At 38.1% G+C, this 16,516-nt stretch overlaps 1 pseudogene; it reads left to right on the forward strand.

Annotated features, from left to right (window-relative positions):
- The first annotated feature begins 1,277 nt into the window (after positions 1–1,277).
- Positions 1,278–16,014, forward strand: LOC149207774 (protease Do-like 7 pseudogene; annotated as a pseudogene).
- The last annotated feature ends 502 nt before the right edge of the window (positions 16,015–16,516 follow it).

Below are 16,516 nucleotides of genomic sequence, written 5' to 3' on the forward strand. Positions count from 1 at the left end.
TTTCTCTTGTGTCCCATAGTGTTGCTAGGCCTCCTTCTCTGCCCTAACTTTCAACTTCTAGAAAGTTTATGTGTCTTCTGATCTTCTTGGTAATCCTTGCCATATTGGAACTGCTACATTTGGTTTCCTGTAAGAACATGATTTCCAGTCTATATTTCTGGAATTTGCGTTTCAGTAGTCTGTGCTTTGCTTGGCTGTTTAGCCCTCTTACATTCCAAGATATGATCTTCATGACAAACTTGAGGTTTTATTGAAAGGACGGGAAGGTGCTAAGAGCCTTCATCTTCCTTGAGTTGATCATTATCATTCCTAGCTCCTGCAAAGCTTCACTGCTTGTCTTTCGGCCCCTTTTCTTCTTTTTCCTTGAGCTTGATGAGTTCCATAGAAGACTCTTCGGGTGGAGACCATTTCCTCTTGCTATGCCTAGCTTCCTGTGCTACCTTTCTAGTTCTGCTTTCTGCCTTGCTGTAAACAGATCACTGATTTTTTTGATTTCTTCTTCCGATGCATTTTCTATACCTTGAGTTTTCCAGTTCTCCACTATGACAGGTAGATTCATCCCTTCCCGGGCTAAAGCTTCCTCCAGCTCAATGTCCTCGCTTCCTCCATCACTGTTCAGCATGTCTGTATCCTCCTCCGGCACTTGTAGTCGCTCCCTCATTTGGATTCCGTTGTTGTTTTTGTCCTCTTCCTCTTCTTTCCTGGTTTGTTCTTCCTTGTCTCTTAGCCCCTTATCTGCTGTTATGGTTTTCTGTATCTCCTCTGAGTCTGTTTCCAAATCCAAGATTTCAAAGGTGTTGTTGTTGTTGTTTCTATCTGTTCCTGCTTTGTATGCCCTTCTTCTGTTGGCTCTCTGCCTTGACTTCGGGGTTATAAAGTTATCTTTGCCTTTATTTGCTTGTTCTGTTTTAGTATCTTCCTCCTTCTTGTTCATAGGGCATTCCCTTATTAAATGTCCGTGTTCATGACATTTACGACATTGAAACGGGATCTGCTCATAGTCTATTGCGTGAAAATAATCCTCATCCCTATACTCGATCCATAGCCCCTCATACAGTGCTCCTGATACATCCATTTCCACACGTATTCTTGCGTATGAGGTGTATTTCTTCTACAATGTTGCCTCTGAGGCTTTGATAAAAGTTCCCAATTGATCTCCAATTTTTTTTAGAGCATTCAGACCCTAATAGTCTATCGGGAGAGAGAACAAGCGGATCCACACTGGAACCTGAGTAAAAGATTCTTTCTCTGGAACGAAGTTTGGTTTCCATTGTCGCATGTATAGACCAGCTGAGGCCATGAAATACAGGCCTCCATCGAAAATCTTGTCCTTGTCTTCTAGGTTAGTAAACACAACTGTGAAGAATCCCTTGGCTCCCAAGTGCAGTTTAACATCTCCTTTGGGCTTCCAATACTGTCTGATGCACTGACACAAGGCCCTTTCAGTTGGCCACATTCCCATGAACTTGCATATGACTGCATGTTCTGCCATGTGCTCTCTATACGCTTGTATCTCTGGATCCGTTATCACAACTCTGAGACTTTAAGCTTTCCTTGGTTTACAAATACCGTTTTTTGTTGAGTTTTTGTTGAGGTTCGAGCTTGTGTCCCCTTCCTTCTCTTTATTCCCCCTCCTGCTGTCTGTGGGCTCCCTATTTTCTCCTGGTTGTTTTTCCTTGTTTCCTGTCAGATTTTGTCCTGAAGCATTTCTGTCTTCATTATCTTCCAAACCCTCATCTTCTTTTCCTTTGTTTATTGTGTTGCTTCTTGGTTCATTGTCTTCCACTTGTGTTTTCTCCTTTTGTTTTCTCAACAGAACAATTGCAAATATTTCATGTTGCTGTGTTTTCTTTGCATTACATTTCATTTGCGCTACTGTGCATTCCCTTCCTGTTGTTTTCACAATGGACAATAACCAAAACTTCATGCTGCTGTGTGCTCCCCTTCATTGATTAAAATCGCACTACTACTGTGCCTCACTTGCATTTTAAATGCAAACAACAAAAATTGTGCTGCTGCGTTTCTACCCTCTCTCATAGCAAACAATCACAAAACACATTACATTCAAATCTGCACTGTTGTGCATTTAACTATTCTGGAAGCATTTTTCTTCACGATGCTGCGTGCTCTCCTCTTCTCTCTATATCATCTATACTGTTGTGTCTACACATATATAGTGAAATAGGGGTCATAATAGTCCATCAATCGCTTCAACTCTCTAACAGAGTCTCTGCTGCAATCTGCTGCTCATAATGAATGAAATCTGATCTTTCTAACATTTTGTTGTGCTTCTTGAGTCGTTTGTGTGGAAACCCATAGCTGATAAATGCTGCGGCCGGCTTGAGGCTGGTTCTTTTCACTTTTGTCCATTCTGCTATTTAATGCGGTTGTTTAGAAGTAATGGCATAGCGGTGGATCTGATCTTCCTCCTTCGGGAACACAAAAACAATTAAAGGGTGAAAAGACAGTAATGGCGATGGCTTAAAAGAACGAGAATAAATGTGGGGCATCGGATCAGGACAAATAATTAAAGTAGTTGCTGTTGTTCAACTTTTCACTGCAGTTGAAATTATAATTTCAACACTCCCCTCTAATTTCAACTGCTGAGTTATCAGTCATACCAAGACACTTCATTAAAGACTCGAAACTTTTCTTCCTTTTGGTATCAGCTTCCTTTCATCGCTTTCACTGTTGTGTTCAGGTGCTCCAATCATGTAATATCTTCTTTCTTTCTATCAAAGGCAAGACAGTCTTTGCATCTCCAAGTTATCCTGCAACCTTTTCTTCTCTGCTTTTATGGCAGATTTAATTCCATATCTTTCCCCTAGAAGAAGATCTTCATCAAAGAATAACTGTTAATATAATTCACAATAATGATAAAAAATTACAGGCTCCCCCTAAGTGTATGCAGCATCTTCTTTCAGCAAAATCTTCTCAAAAGAAACTTAGATTGGCTGGGGAGCTCGAAGGACTTTCGGACTATATTTCCTTCCTTCTCCATACATGTGTAACTTTCTTCTTTTGCATGGGTCTAGCTTGTGTGAGAGCCCATGTTAAGTTACAATCACGTGCCATATGCCGAATGTTATGACGCTTGAAACATTCTACATTCTTCATGAATAAGATTTCATGATTTCTTTCTGTAAAATTGTTTCTTAGAGGTTGTCGGAGACCGTAACATCTATCTCTATGAAATGCTCTATAGTCTTTTGCCATATGACCAAATTTTGAACAAGAATAACAATAACCAAAAAAATGAACTTTGGTACCTGGTAGATGGTGGTTTCCTTGATGTACTCCTGAAGCTCTTCTGCCTTGAGATCCTTTGATGATAACCATTGCCTCTTGCCCCTTTGACATCATCAACATTTCTTCTTGGAGCTGATTTTCTACTTGGAGTAGGATTTCTTCTATTGTAGCCTTGATTTTTCTCCTTGCCTTTGCTGGAACTAAGAGTATCACAATTTCTTTCTTCCTTCTTCACATCTCCTTTGCATAAAGAATTTTCATTCTTGTTTGAGGGTTCACCTACATACTCGAGTCCTGATTTATCAGATGGAGATCTGTGATAGGTGAGCATGTCATCCAAGGCTTGAGAGCTGTTCATGATTTTGTTCATCCAATCAACCTTTTTCTTGAGGAGGACAATCCCTTCTTCCAATCTTTCACACTCATTATTCTTCTTTGTAAGTTGTTCCTCGGTTTCTTCCTTTCTACGAGTAGCTTCAGCTGCTACTATTTTAAGGGAGATGAGATCTGACTTCATTTTGGAGATTTCTTCATTCTTTGCTTGACTGCTCTCCATTCTCTTCTCAACTTCTTGTGTCTGTTTCCCGGCTTCTTGTAATTTAGACTTAAGGGAGGAGACCTCTACTTTGTACTGTCCAATCTCAAGTTTGTTAACTCCCTTGTTCCTTTGTTCAAGTTGACTTGACAAGGTATCTTCCTGCTTCTATTTTTTATTCAATTGATTTGTCATGGATATGACTTCATGATGGTTCAAAAAATCTTCATCCTCAACTTCCTTACCTTTGTCACTACATATATGTACGAAAAACAACACGCACCCTTTTCTACAATTGCATTTTTCCTACATAACTATCACCGTACTAACTAATGTCACTTTATTCTTACCTCACCAAAATATTTATTCCCCATTATCATCTAAGCACTAAATTGTTTTGTCATAAGAATCCACCTTGTTTCAATAAAGGCACAACCTATGCATTCCTAACAACATATTGTATGATCCCAATGGTAGTATATTCAAATGTGCTGAGGTAGGCATACCATTCAAATTAAATGCACAAGTTCTTACCCAATGGTGAACTTGCTTCTTTGTACCTATAACTAGCTACACTAATGAAGACTCTACATACATTTCACTTATCCACCAGGTCAAGACTAACATAACTATAATTAGATCTAGAGTATATCAAAATAGAAACAACTTGATCAAAAATATTACCATCCATCTCAATGATAGATTCCTGATGGTCTCCATGTTTGTTATCCCGTGATGCATAGATACGAGTAACTCTTTGACCAACATCCCGAAGATTATTTGACTCTTTTGCACTATATATCTGAGGCCTACCAGCCTGATTCTACAAACAATCTCTCTTGTGATGATCTTTTCCATAAGTCTAACACTCTATAGGCTTCTAGCCTGCATCCCTGTTCTGCTCCTCATGTTGAAATCCCTGCCCTCTATTAGATGCATTGAAATTATTCGATGGCGTTGCATTCTCCTTATTTCTTGTACCCTAAGGTTTTGATCGCTTCTTGTCCCATTTTCCCTTCCTCTTTTGGCACTATAATTTTTTTATATACATTGCAGTTTAGAATGGTAGTGATTTTGATGCTGATTTTAAAAAGTGGTAATTCTACACCATGCCCCTTTTTTAAAAGGTTTTTTCTTTTAATGTATGAAATGTAAATAATTATTTGGTAAATTTAATAATTTTTTAAGTGCTCTTCTTCTTCATATATATATATATATATGGTAGTGAGGTTTTTATTGTTTTGCATATTTAATTAAGAAGGTCGATATTTTAAATTTTCAATATTCTACATATTTATACATCATTAATTAATTTTTCAATCCACATGAAATAATTGTCTCTAAAAAACAATATTTATTAACAATTGACATAAAAACAACCATTTTTAACATAAATATAACTAAAAAACTACACGTTTTGATAATTTTTTGGTAGAAATGACATGTCAAAATCAAAATTTTTATATGAAAGTTTTAACTAAAAATGGATAAAAAATAGTTTTTTTTAATGAATTTCATGTCCAAAAAATAATAATAATGATTTTTTTGGAAAAATAATGATTAACTTAAAAATTAATGCAAAAATCACATAATACAAATATTGAACGCATAACAAGCTTAATTGAGTGTATATTCTTCTCATAAAATGTCAAAGTCAAAACATTACAAGTATAACTAATTAATAGTTACAAAAAATGAGCTTGATTTCCAAGCTTTAGTTAAATTTAATCAACAATGTCACGTAATCCAAAGTCTTCTTCCTCTAGAGTTTCATCATTGTCTTCTTCCACAATATTTTCTGCTTCAATTTGCTCATTCTCCTCTTCTAATGCATCTTTGATGTCTACAAATATTCCAATGTATGCCTTTCTAATCATTCCATGTAAAGGTGGTTGGGGTTCCTTTTCCTTTTTTCACCATACGTGATTCACTAAAGTCTCATTTCTTCAACCAAATTTCTTGCATTCCATCTGGAAGAAATTGAAAAGCACTAATTCTTTGCTAAATGTAATTGCACTGTATTGGATCTTTTTCAATTGAGATGCAATTTTTTCCTTTTTAAAGGAAACATGCTAGTGTTGTACCTAATTATCAAACACGAAATAAATAATGAAGAAAATTAGTACAATGACATATTTATTAAGAAATTACATATTAAAATTCAATTCCATATAATAAAACTTACCTAAGCCAGAAAATAAATCCATGACCCAATCTCCTTCATTCGAACATATGTCTATAAGATAGTTAATCAGTAACTGTGGATTTTTTATCAATGTTAACTATCTCTCATTTTACTTCTTTGTCTTCATATGTTAGTTTTCTCACAATAACATCATAAGTCAGTATTTGGCTATGACTCTTTCCATCTACCTGATTAAAAATCATAGACATATAGCTATCATCTTTTTCGCAACTATCAATATGGATGAACTCACAATCATTTATAAATATTTGATCTTCACGGCTAAGAGGATTTTACTTTTGCCTGTAACATGAAATAGTAAAAGTTCAATTAACTTGTATATAAATGAATTTTTCAACATTAATCAAATATACATTTTAAACGTCTTACCATGTAAGCTACATCCTTGAATTTGTTTTCCCCTTGAAGCTTGACAATAACATTGCAAATTGTGTGTGTGAATCAAATGTCACAAATCTCCATAATGGTGATGACGTGACTTCTAGAAATTCCGCAACCACTTTACTAAGAGCTTGATAAGTATAAGGGTCGCTATGATAGTCAATGTTTGGAATATTGAAACCATGAAGAGTACTTGCAATAACTTGGGCATAATAGTTTTTAGGTATGAGTTTAGCAATGTCTTCATAGTCGCCTTGTATTACTTGATATTGAATAGAGTCTAGCCCATTCAAAATGAAATGAGTAAGAATTGGATCAAGTTCAACATTCTTATTACATTTTTCAATAAAGGTTCTGAAACTATATAGTGCTCTATTATCATCCTTCTTCATATTTTATAAAATAAACAAATATATGTGTAAGTTATAAATTAAAAATAGTACACATATGAACAAAAATTAATGTATAAATCAACACACATGTTTAAATGAAAGATAATTTTTTTTTTAATGTTGATGTAGAACTTAATTTGGATAGTTGCGTACAACATCATCCCAACTATCTTCATTCAACAATTTAACCACTTGTTCTAGAATTTTCATGTAAACTTTGTGACTGCATAGATAAATTAAAAAAAGTTAAACAAGAAATTGAAAAAGGCTAATGGCATTGGACCCACTTTCATTATAATTCACAAAGTTAATTGTATATATAACCCTCACCCAGAAGACATTCATGCATTCTGTGTTCACATCACTAGAGAATCTGCCGGTGAAGGTGAAGGAACCATACAGTACGCAATTACGTGTCACAAAGTTTTTAAGGGCGTGGTGGTGTTAACAGTCACTGCCACTCGTGATTTCGATACTGAGAGCGTCGGTGTCTTTAAAGCTACCGGTTTCATTGTAGATAAGCAACGCGGGCTCATGCTCGCGAACTGCCATGTCGTCTGTCCCAAACCCATTGTGGCCGAGGCTACGTTTCTCAATAACGAGGAGATTCCGGTTTATCCTCTGTATCGTGACCCTGTTGATGATTTTGGATTTTTCCTTTTTGATCCCGCAGCAGTTCGATTTATGGAAATTGAGGAAACCCCTCTTGCACCAAAAGCTGCAACTACTGGATTGGAGATTCGGGTGGTGGGTAATGACAGTGGTGACAAGCTTTCGGTTTCTGCAGGAATCCTAGACCGACTGGATTGACCGGCCCCTGTTTACTCGCCGATTAGCTACAATGACTTCAATACATTTTATATGCAGGCAGCTTCAGGGACAAAAGGAGGCTCAGGCGGGTCGCCAGTAATAAATTGCGAGGCACAAGCAGTTGGATTAAATGCGGGTGGTAGACAAGAGGGTTCTTGTGCATATTATCTTCCATTTGATCGAGTGGTAAGGGCTTTGCAAACTTTACAGAGGTGCAAGGATGAGTCAGACACTCGATGGCATGGAGTCCATATACCTCGAGGGACACTCCAGACGACTCTTCTTCACAAAGGATTCAATGACGCACGTAGGTTAGGGCTTCAAGGCGAGACTGAAGAATTAGTGAGAAAGGTTTTTCCCAAAGAGACGGGAATTCTGGTTATAGATTCTGTGGTGCCAGGGGGTCCTGCTGACAATCATTTAGAGTCGGGCGATTTACTTGTCTGTGTGAATGATGAGACTCTCACTCATTTCTTGAAGTTGGAGACAATTCTCGATGATAATGTTGGAAAGCCGATAAATTTACATTTTGAGAGGGGTGGCGTTCCTATAAAGATTACTTTGGAGGTCCAGGACTTACACTCTATAACTCCAAACAAATTTTTGGAACTAAGTGATGGCGTAATTCATCCTTTATCCTACCAACAGGCTAGGAATTTCTCCTTCAACTGTGGTCTAGTGTATGTTGCACAACCAGGGTACATGTTGTCAAGCGCAGGTGTTCCTTCTCGTGCTATCATTAAAAAATTTGCAGGGAAGGAAACTACAAGGGTTGAAGAATTTATATCTATTCTGTCAGAATTACATCGAGGATCACGGGTTCATCTAGAATTTGTGAAACATCGAGATCGTCATCGAACGATGGTTGTCATTCTAACTATTGACAAGCATGATTGGTACGGAGAACCTCAACTATACACTCGAAATGATGAGAGTGGATTGTGGAAGAGGACGCCTGTAATCTTGCAAATCCCATTTTCAGCATATGAACAAGTTGGCGGAACGGAAGTGAATTCAACAAAACTCATTACCAGTCCAGGATTGAAAAGTATTGTTAGAAATGTAAGCGGTGGGGGTGATACGCCACAGTTCCATTTTTTTGTTTCAGACTCTATCAGTATTGACAGAAGCAAGGCGAAGAGGAGACAGTTGAACGATCAACATGAGCCGGGTACAACTCTGGAAATTCAAACCGCATCTTTAGAGGAAGCCATAAAACCAAGCCTTGTCATGGTTGATGTCGATATACCACCATTATCAATGCTTGATTGTGTGCAGAATAAACTCTTCCTCAAATCGGGGTGGTGGTCTATCATTCTAAAACCATAGGAATAGTTGCGATTGACAGGAATACAGTTACCACATCTGTGGCAGATGTCATGTTATCATTTTCTGCATACCAAGCGGAAATCCCTGGGCAGGTTATTTTTTTGCACCCTGTACACAATTACGCATTAGTGGCATATGGTCCTGTCGCACTAGGTCCATCCGGCGTTGCAGCTGTACATCCAGCTGTTCTTCTTCCTGAACCTGCTTTGCTTAAAGGTGATGTTGTGCATATTGTTGGTTTGAGAAAGAGCTTAGAACTTGCATCCCACAAGTGCATTGTCACAAGCCCACAAGTTTCATTGAATATTGCTGCAACTGATTCCCCGTTACAGAGCAATGAACATGGACGTGATCGAATTAGAGGCACATTTAGGGAATTTATTTGCTGGTGTATTAGTCGACGATCATGGAAGGCTTCGGGCATTATGGGCTGGCTTCTACAGTCTCGACATATATAATAATCTGGTTGTGAGTGGAATTCCAATTTATGTTGGAAATTTCTATTCATTTCAAACACACAAAAAAAAAAAACACAGAGAACAACGCTCTGGTTTTATACAGGATCTTAATAATAATAAAAGCTGTTACAGAATTTGTCTTCCTCGACCCAGAGGGATTTACAACAGGAACTTCAGTTCCAGAATCTGATTCCACTATCTCAGAAAATTATATCTTCAGCACTGTTGTGCGTTATATGAAGAAAAGAAAAAACTTCTTGGCTAATACTGTCCACGCCTCTCTTGCTCTTGCATTCCTTTTATATTTAACAACAAAAAAATATCTTTTACAATATGTGTTGCTTTTCCTTTACTTCCGTCAAAATAAAAAATAGTAAAATTTAAGATTTCACCTACATTTACCAACCCTAGTAAATATCATTTATTACACGGCTCAAAATATCTTGCTGGAATTTAATGCATGGCTTATCACACCATCGCATCGCAAGAAGAGAGAGGATGTGCCACTGCCTCTATAACCTTTAAATCATGCGATCTGCGATCGCATCGCAAATATCGCATCGCAGATAATACAAGCATGCAGCGAAGGGTGACGAGGGAAAGTGCGATATGCGATCTGCGATCGCATCGCAGAGAAAAAATCTGCAAGTTGAAATTAACATTCCAACACTCCCCTTTAATTTTAACTGCTGGGTTTTTTCTGCATACCCAGGCATTTCCTGAAATGATCAAAGCTTTTCTTTGCCAATGGTTTTGTCAAGATGTCAGCTAGTTGTTCCTCTGTTCTGCAGTGCTGCAAAACAATCTCACCATTGTTAACCAATTCACGTATGAAGTGAAATTTGGTGTCTATGTGCTTTGTCCTTTTATGAAAAACAGAATTTTTAGACAATGCTATTGCTGAGCTATTGTCACAGTAAATGGTTGTGCCATTTTCCTGTTCGTGGCACAAATCTCTGAGAACTCTTCTCAGCCATACTGCTTGGCATGCTGCTGCTGTTGTTGCCACATACTCTGCCTCTGCTGTTGACAAAGCCACAACTGGTTGCTTCTTGGAAGCCCATGAGATGGCTCTCGATCCCATATGAAACACGTATCCCGATGTGCTTTTCCTATCATCAACACTTCCAGCCCAATCACTGTCAGTGTAACCTGTCAACATGAAACTTTCAGAAGAGGAGTATAAAATACCAAACCCCTTCGTTCCATTCACATACCTTAGAATCCTCTTGGCTGCCTGCCAATGAGTCTCTTTCGGTCTTTCCATAAGTCTTGAAATTAAACTCACAGCATGCATAATGTCTGGCATAGTTGCAGTCAAGTACATAAGGTTGCCAACTATGCTCTTGTACAGTTTTGGATCAAAATATTTGTTGTTGTCTTCTTTGGTCAATTTTAACACACTACAGTTGGAGTCTCAGCTGCCTTGCTGTTCTGCATGTTGAATCTCTTCAACACTGCTTCTACATATTTATCTTGAGAAATGAAAATGCCATTTTCACTTTCGTTACTTCAATTCCAAGAAAATATCTTAAGAAGCCCAAGTCAGTCATTTCAAATTGACTTTTCATGACTGCTTTAAAATCAGCAATGAGAGAAGCATCATTGTTTGTAAAAATCAAATCATCTACATATAGAACAACGATAAGAATCTTACCGTCATTCTCCTTTATGTAGAGTGTGGGTTCACCATCACACTTATCAAACCCATTCTCAATCAGGTAAGAATCTATTCTGCTGTACCATGCTCTTGGAGCTTGCTTCAGCCCATAAAGAGCCTTCTTCAGTTTACAAACTTTATGCTCTTGGCCTTCAACTTCATAGCCTGGAGGTTGTTCAACATAAACTTCTTCTTTCAACACTCCATTCAGGAATGCAGATTTAACATCCATCTGATAAATCTTCCATTTGTGTTGTGCCGCAATAGACAACACTGTTCTGACTGTTTCCATCCTTGCTACTGGTGCAAAGGTTTCATCATAGTCTTTTCCTTGTTGCTTCTTGTAGCCTCCGTCTCATCTCCGTCCTCCGTATCCGTCTTCCGTCTCATCTCCGTCCTCCGTCTCATCTCCGTCCTCCGTCTCCATTGCACTGATATGGCACAAGATGATTAGTTCTATCATTCATTATAGGATGATAAATAGAAATCAATTTCATTAGTAACCTAACATCATGATAGGCAAATCTTTCACAACAAGTCTTGCTTTGTGTCTGTCAATCTTGCCTTCAGCATTGCTTTTGGTCTTGTAGACCCACTTAACTCCAATGGCATCTTTGCCTTCAGGGAGGTCCACTAACTCCCATGTTTTACTCTTCTCAATTGCACCAATTTCTTCATTCATTGCTTCAATCCATTTATCTTCATTTACAACATCTTCAAAATGGACTGGGTCATCTACATGACAATATAAAGCGAATAATGAATTCAGACCGGTATTGTTACTTACCTCTCCTTGTTCATAAATCTCATTCAGATTTCTGAATCTTGGTCTTCTTGGTGTACTTGGAGTTCCATCCGAACTTGAGGGTGTATCTGATCCCTGTGGTGTGCTTGGAGAAGCACTTCCTTGACTTCTTGAGGTTGTTCGAATTCTAGATTGTGGTGTGGTTTGTTGTACTTGCTATGGTGGAGGAGGAGCCACCAAGGAAGGATTATTTGCTGCTGTCCCTTCCTCTTCTTCTTCGTGAGACACAATTGTCTTCACATTCACTGTCTTCTCTAAGCTTCCATCCCAAGCTTCATCTTCAATGAACTGCACATCTCTGCTTACTATCAGTTTCTTGGTGGATGGATTATAGAGTTTGTATGCTTTTGACTCATCACCGTAGCCAATAAAGACACACTTCTCCCCCTTACTATCAAGCTTCTTCCTTAGCTGATCCGGTACATGTCCATATGCCACACAACCGAATACTCTCATGCGAGTGATTGTTTGCTTTTGACCACTCCATGCTTCTTCTGGTATTCTGTTCATGACAGCTTTAGTTGGGCATCTATTCAAGATGTAAACTGCGCAAGTAACAGCTTCTGCCCAATACTCATGCAGCAAGTGTTTTTCCTTCAGCATACTTCTGACCATGTCAAGAATGGTCCTATTCTTTCTTTCAGCAACTCCGTTTTGCTGAGGTGTATACCTTGCGGTCAACTCCTTTTGTATGCCATTCTCTATGCAAAAATGCAGAAAGTCTTGGGAGATGTACTCTCCTCCTCTATCTGTTCTGAGCACTTTAATATAATGCCCACACTGCTTCTCAACAAGAGTTTTGAAGTGGCGGAATTTCTCAAACAGTTCACTCTTCTGTTTCAGCATATACACCCATGTCTTTCTGGTGTAATCATCAATGAAAGTTAAAACATATTTATTTCCACCAAATGATGGTGTTTGCATCGGTCCACACACATCAGAGTGAACAATTTCCAATGGTGCTTTTGCTCTTATACTCTTTCCTGCTGGAAAGCTTTCTTTGTGTTGCTTGCCCAAGATGCAGCCTTCACACAGGCTGCCCGGTTTCTCGATCAATGGTAATCCCTTTACCATTCCCTTTCTGTTCAATAGATTCAGGCCTCCGAAATTGAGATGTCCAAATCTCAAATGCCACAACCAATTCACATCTTTCACTTGTTCCTGAAAGACTTCTTGTGTTACAGCCGCAATAGTTCTACCTTACTTCGAATTTGCCCTAAGTTTGAGAGGAAACATTCTATTGCTAGTCATTTGCATATGTGCAATGATCTTCTTACTTGGAGGTATGTCTCTGATTGTACACAAATCATCTTTGAAGAACACGTTGTAACCTTTGTTTATGAGCTGTCCAATGCTCAAAAGATTACATTTCATACCAGATACATAGTATACATCTGGCACAATCATTTGTTCCCCATTTTTTGCTCGGATACTGACTCTGCCCTTACCCTTGACAAATATCGTATCATCAGTCCCTGTTGTTACCTCAGATTTCACATTTTCATCCAGATTGGCAAACATTGCAATATTTCCAGTCATGTGATTACTACAACCTGAGTCTAAGAACCAAAAATCTTCTTGTTTGTCTTGTGCTATGTTACATGTTAACAGCACGTTCTTTGGGTTCTTATCTTCTTCATTTCCAAAATTAGCATTCTGCTTATTATTCATGTCATTTTGCTTTTTCCTACATTCATTGGCATAGTGCCCATATTTCTTACAATAATGACATTGGACTTGGGATTTGTCATACCTTTGTCCATGAGCTTGTTGTTTGCTTGAACCTTCATCTTGGTTCTGATTGCAGCTCCTTCCGCTTGTGCTTGCAGGATAATTGCTGCTTCTGTTTTGGCTTCTTCCACGACCTCTGTAATTTGCTCTGCCTCGACCTCTTCTTTGGCCAAAAGACATCTGAATCTTGAATGCTTGCTCAAAAGAGGAATCTATTCCTCTACTCAGTCTATGTTCATGAGACAAAAGAGAAGCACTCAGCTCATCTACCGTGAACTGTGAAAGATCTTTTGTTTCTTCTATTGCTACCACAATAGATTCAAACCTTGAGGGTAAACATCTCAAGATTTTCTCTACAATCCTTCTATCTTCAAGAATCTCACCATGAGATCTTATCTGGGTTATTAGGCCAATAACCTGAGTGAAGAATGAATCTATTGTTTCAGATTCCTTCATGCTGAGATTTTCAAAGTCTCTCCTCAACATCTGCAACTTTGCAGTCTTCACCTTCTCCATGCCTTGATAGGCAGTTTTGAGAATATCCCATGCCTCCTTGGATTTTGTTGCTGCTGCAATCCGCGGAAAAACACTTTCATGCACTAATTGGAAGAGGAAAAAGAGGGCTTTGGCATCCTTCTTCTTGTCACTCTTCAACTGGTCTCTTTCTGTTGTTGTCAAAGCAGCCAACGCTGTTGCATCTGCCGGTTCAACATAGCCAGTTTCAACCAGCTCCCATATTCCTTGAGAAGCAAACAATGGTTTCATTGTTATGGACCAATAACTGTAGTTTTTCCCATTAAACTGTGGCAGTTGGGGATTTGTTAAACCTGTTCCAGCATCTGCCATCTTAAATCTGTTTTAAATAAAGAAGAGATACTGAACTGTATAAATAAAAAAAAACAAGCAAAAACTTTCTCTGCTGGAGAAAATCTGCTTAGTAAGCTTCTTACAGCTCCTACAGTGAAAAAACCACCTCTATTTTTTTATTCACTGAGTGCCTAGAATAGCTCTGGTACCATGTTGGAAATTTATGTTCATTTCAAACACACAAAAAAAAAATAACATAGAGAACAACGCTCTGGTTTTATATAGGATCTTAATAATAATAAAAGCTGTTACAGAATTTTTCTTCCTCGACCCAGAGGGATTTACAACAGGAACTTCAGTTCCAAAATCTGATTCCACTATCTCAAAAAATTATATCTTCAGCACTGTTGTGCGTTATAAGAAGAAAAGAAAAAACTTCTTGGCTAATATTGTCCACGCCTCTCTTGCTCTTGCATTCCTTTTATATTTAACAACACAAAAATATCTTTTACAATACGTGTTGCTTTTCCCTTACTTCCGTGAAAATAAAAAATAGTAAAATTTAAGATTTCACCTACATTTACCAACCCTAGTAAATATCATTTATTACACGGCTCAAAATATCTTGCTGGAATTTAATGCATGGCTTATCACACCATCGCATCGCAAGAAGAGAGAGGATGTGCCACCGCCTCTATAACCTTTAAACCATGCGATCTGCGATCGCATCGCAAATATCGCATCGCAGATAATACAATCATGCAGCGAAGGGTGACGAGGGAAAGTGGGATATGCTATCTGCGATCGCATCGCAGAGAAAAAATCTGCAAGTTGAAATTAACATTCCAGCAATTTATGCTGTCAGCCAAATTTTAGAGAGGATTATTCGCGGATCTGCAGGTTTATCTTTGCTTGTTAACGGAATGAAAATCTCTATGCCCATTGTCCGCATTTTAGAGGTTGAACTTTGTACGCAGCTTCAGGTTAAGTGATAAATGGATTAGTGATTTAGCAAACAAAGATCCTCTGAGACAACAGGTGTTGCAAGTTAGGTGTTGTTTTGCCGGATCACGAGCAGCAGGTACGCTGGAGGCTGGTGACATGCTGTTGGCCATAGATGGGAACCTGGTTAGGAATTATCGGGATGTTGAGAATGCTTGCCAGCTTGTTGAAGAGAGCAAGGATGAGCAAGGTGATCTAAGACTTAAAATTTTCCGGCAGGGTAAGGAGATTGAAGTTCTTGTGGGCACAGATGTAAGAAGTGGGCTTCAAATCACGCACATCGTAAGTTGGTGTGGCTATACTGTACAATAGACAAACTCAGTTGTCCGCTCGTTGGGATTTTGGCCCCCTGAAGGTAACAGTGTATACCTATCGGGATATAATTTGAGATGCCCCGCTAATAGATATACAGATCATACTGAACATTGGATTGTTCAAGTAAATGATAAACCTACGCCTGATTTGCAGACCTTTGTAAATGTAATAAAAGAGTTGGAACACAGTGACTTTGTTCGTGTTAAGATATTTAATTTAGATGGAGAACACGATGTTTTTTCTTTGAAGCAAGACATCCCCGTGGGAACTTAAATTTGACAAAGAAACGGCAACATGGACTCGAACAACAATTAAATCGGTCTCTAAGAGCTAAGAGCATGAGCTCTTAGATCATCTCATGGACCAAATAGAATGATCAAATTTTCATACACGGAGATGCAAAGAGCATTATGAACTGGATCACGGATTTTACACTTTTCAGTCGTTCCTATATTTTTTAACTGGATGAGGTGTATTAATTTTTTTTAGATAATTGTCAGCCCATTACATTCACCAATATATAAAGAACGGAATAGAGCCATAATTTTTTTTCAACTAGATGCGGTGTATTAAAATTTTGATAAATAATTGGCAGCGCATTACATTCACTCATATATAAAGAACGGAACAGAACCATATGTCAACTCCATAGAGGAAATCTTTTTTATAATTTTTGATGGTTTTTTAATGATATGATTTTGATGGCTTTATATGATTTTGTATAACTGGAGGTGAGGATATTGAATATATTTTTGTCTCAGATATAAGATATATGATAGTAGAAAGATACTAATTGTTATAGACTGAAAATCTGAAAACAATTGACTTTGTTTGGA

Source organism: Pinus tabuliformis, chromosome 1_2 (genome assembly GCF_031772625.1).
Source record: "Pinus tabuliformis cultivar Carrire ecotype Pingquan chromosome 1_2, CPIR1, whole genome shotgun sequence".
Taxonomy (NCBI): domain Eukaryota; kingdom Viridiplantae; phylum Streptophyta; class Pinopsida; order Pinales; family Pinaceae; genus Pinus; species Pinus tabuliformis.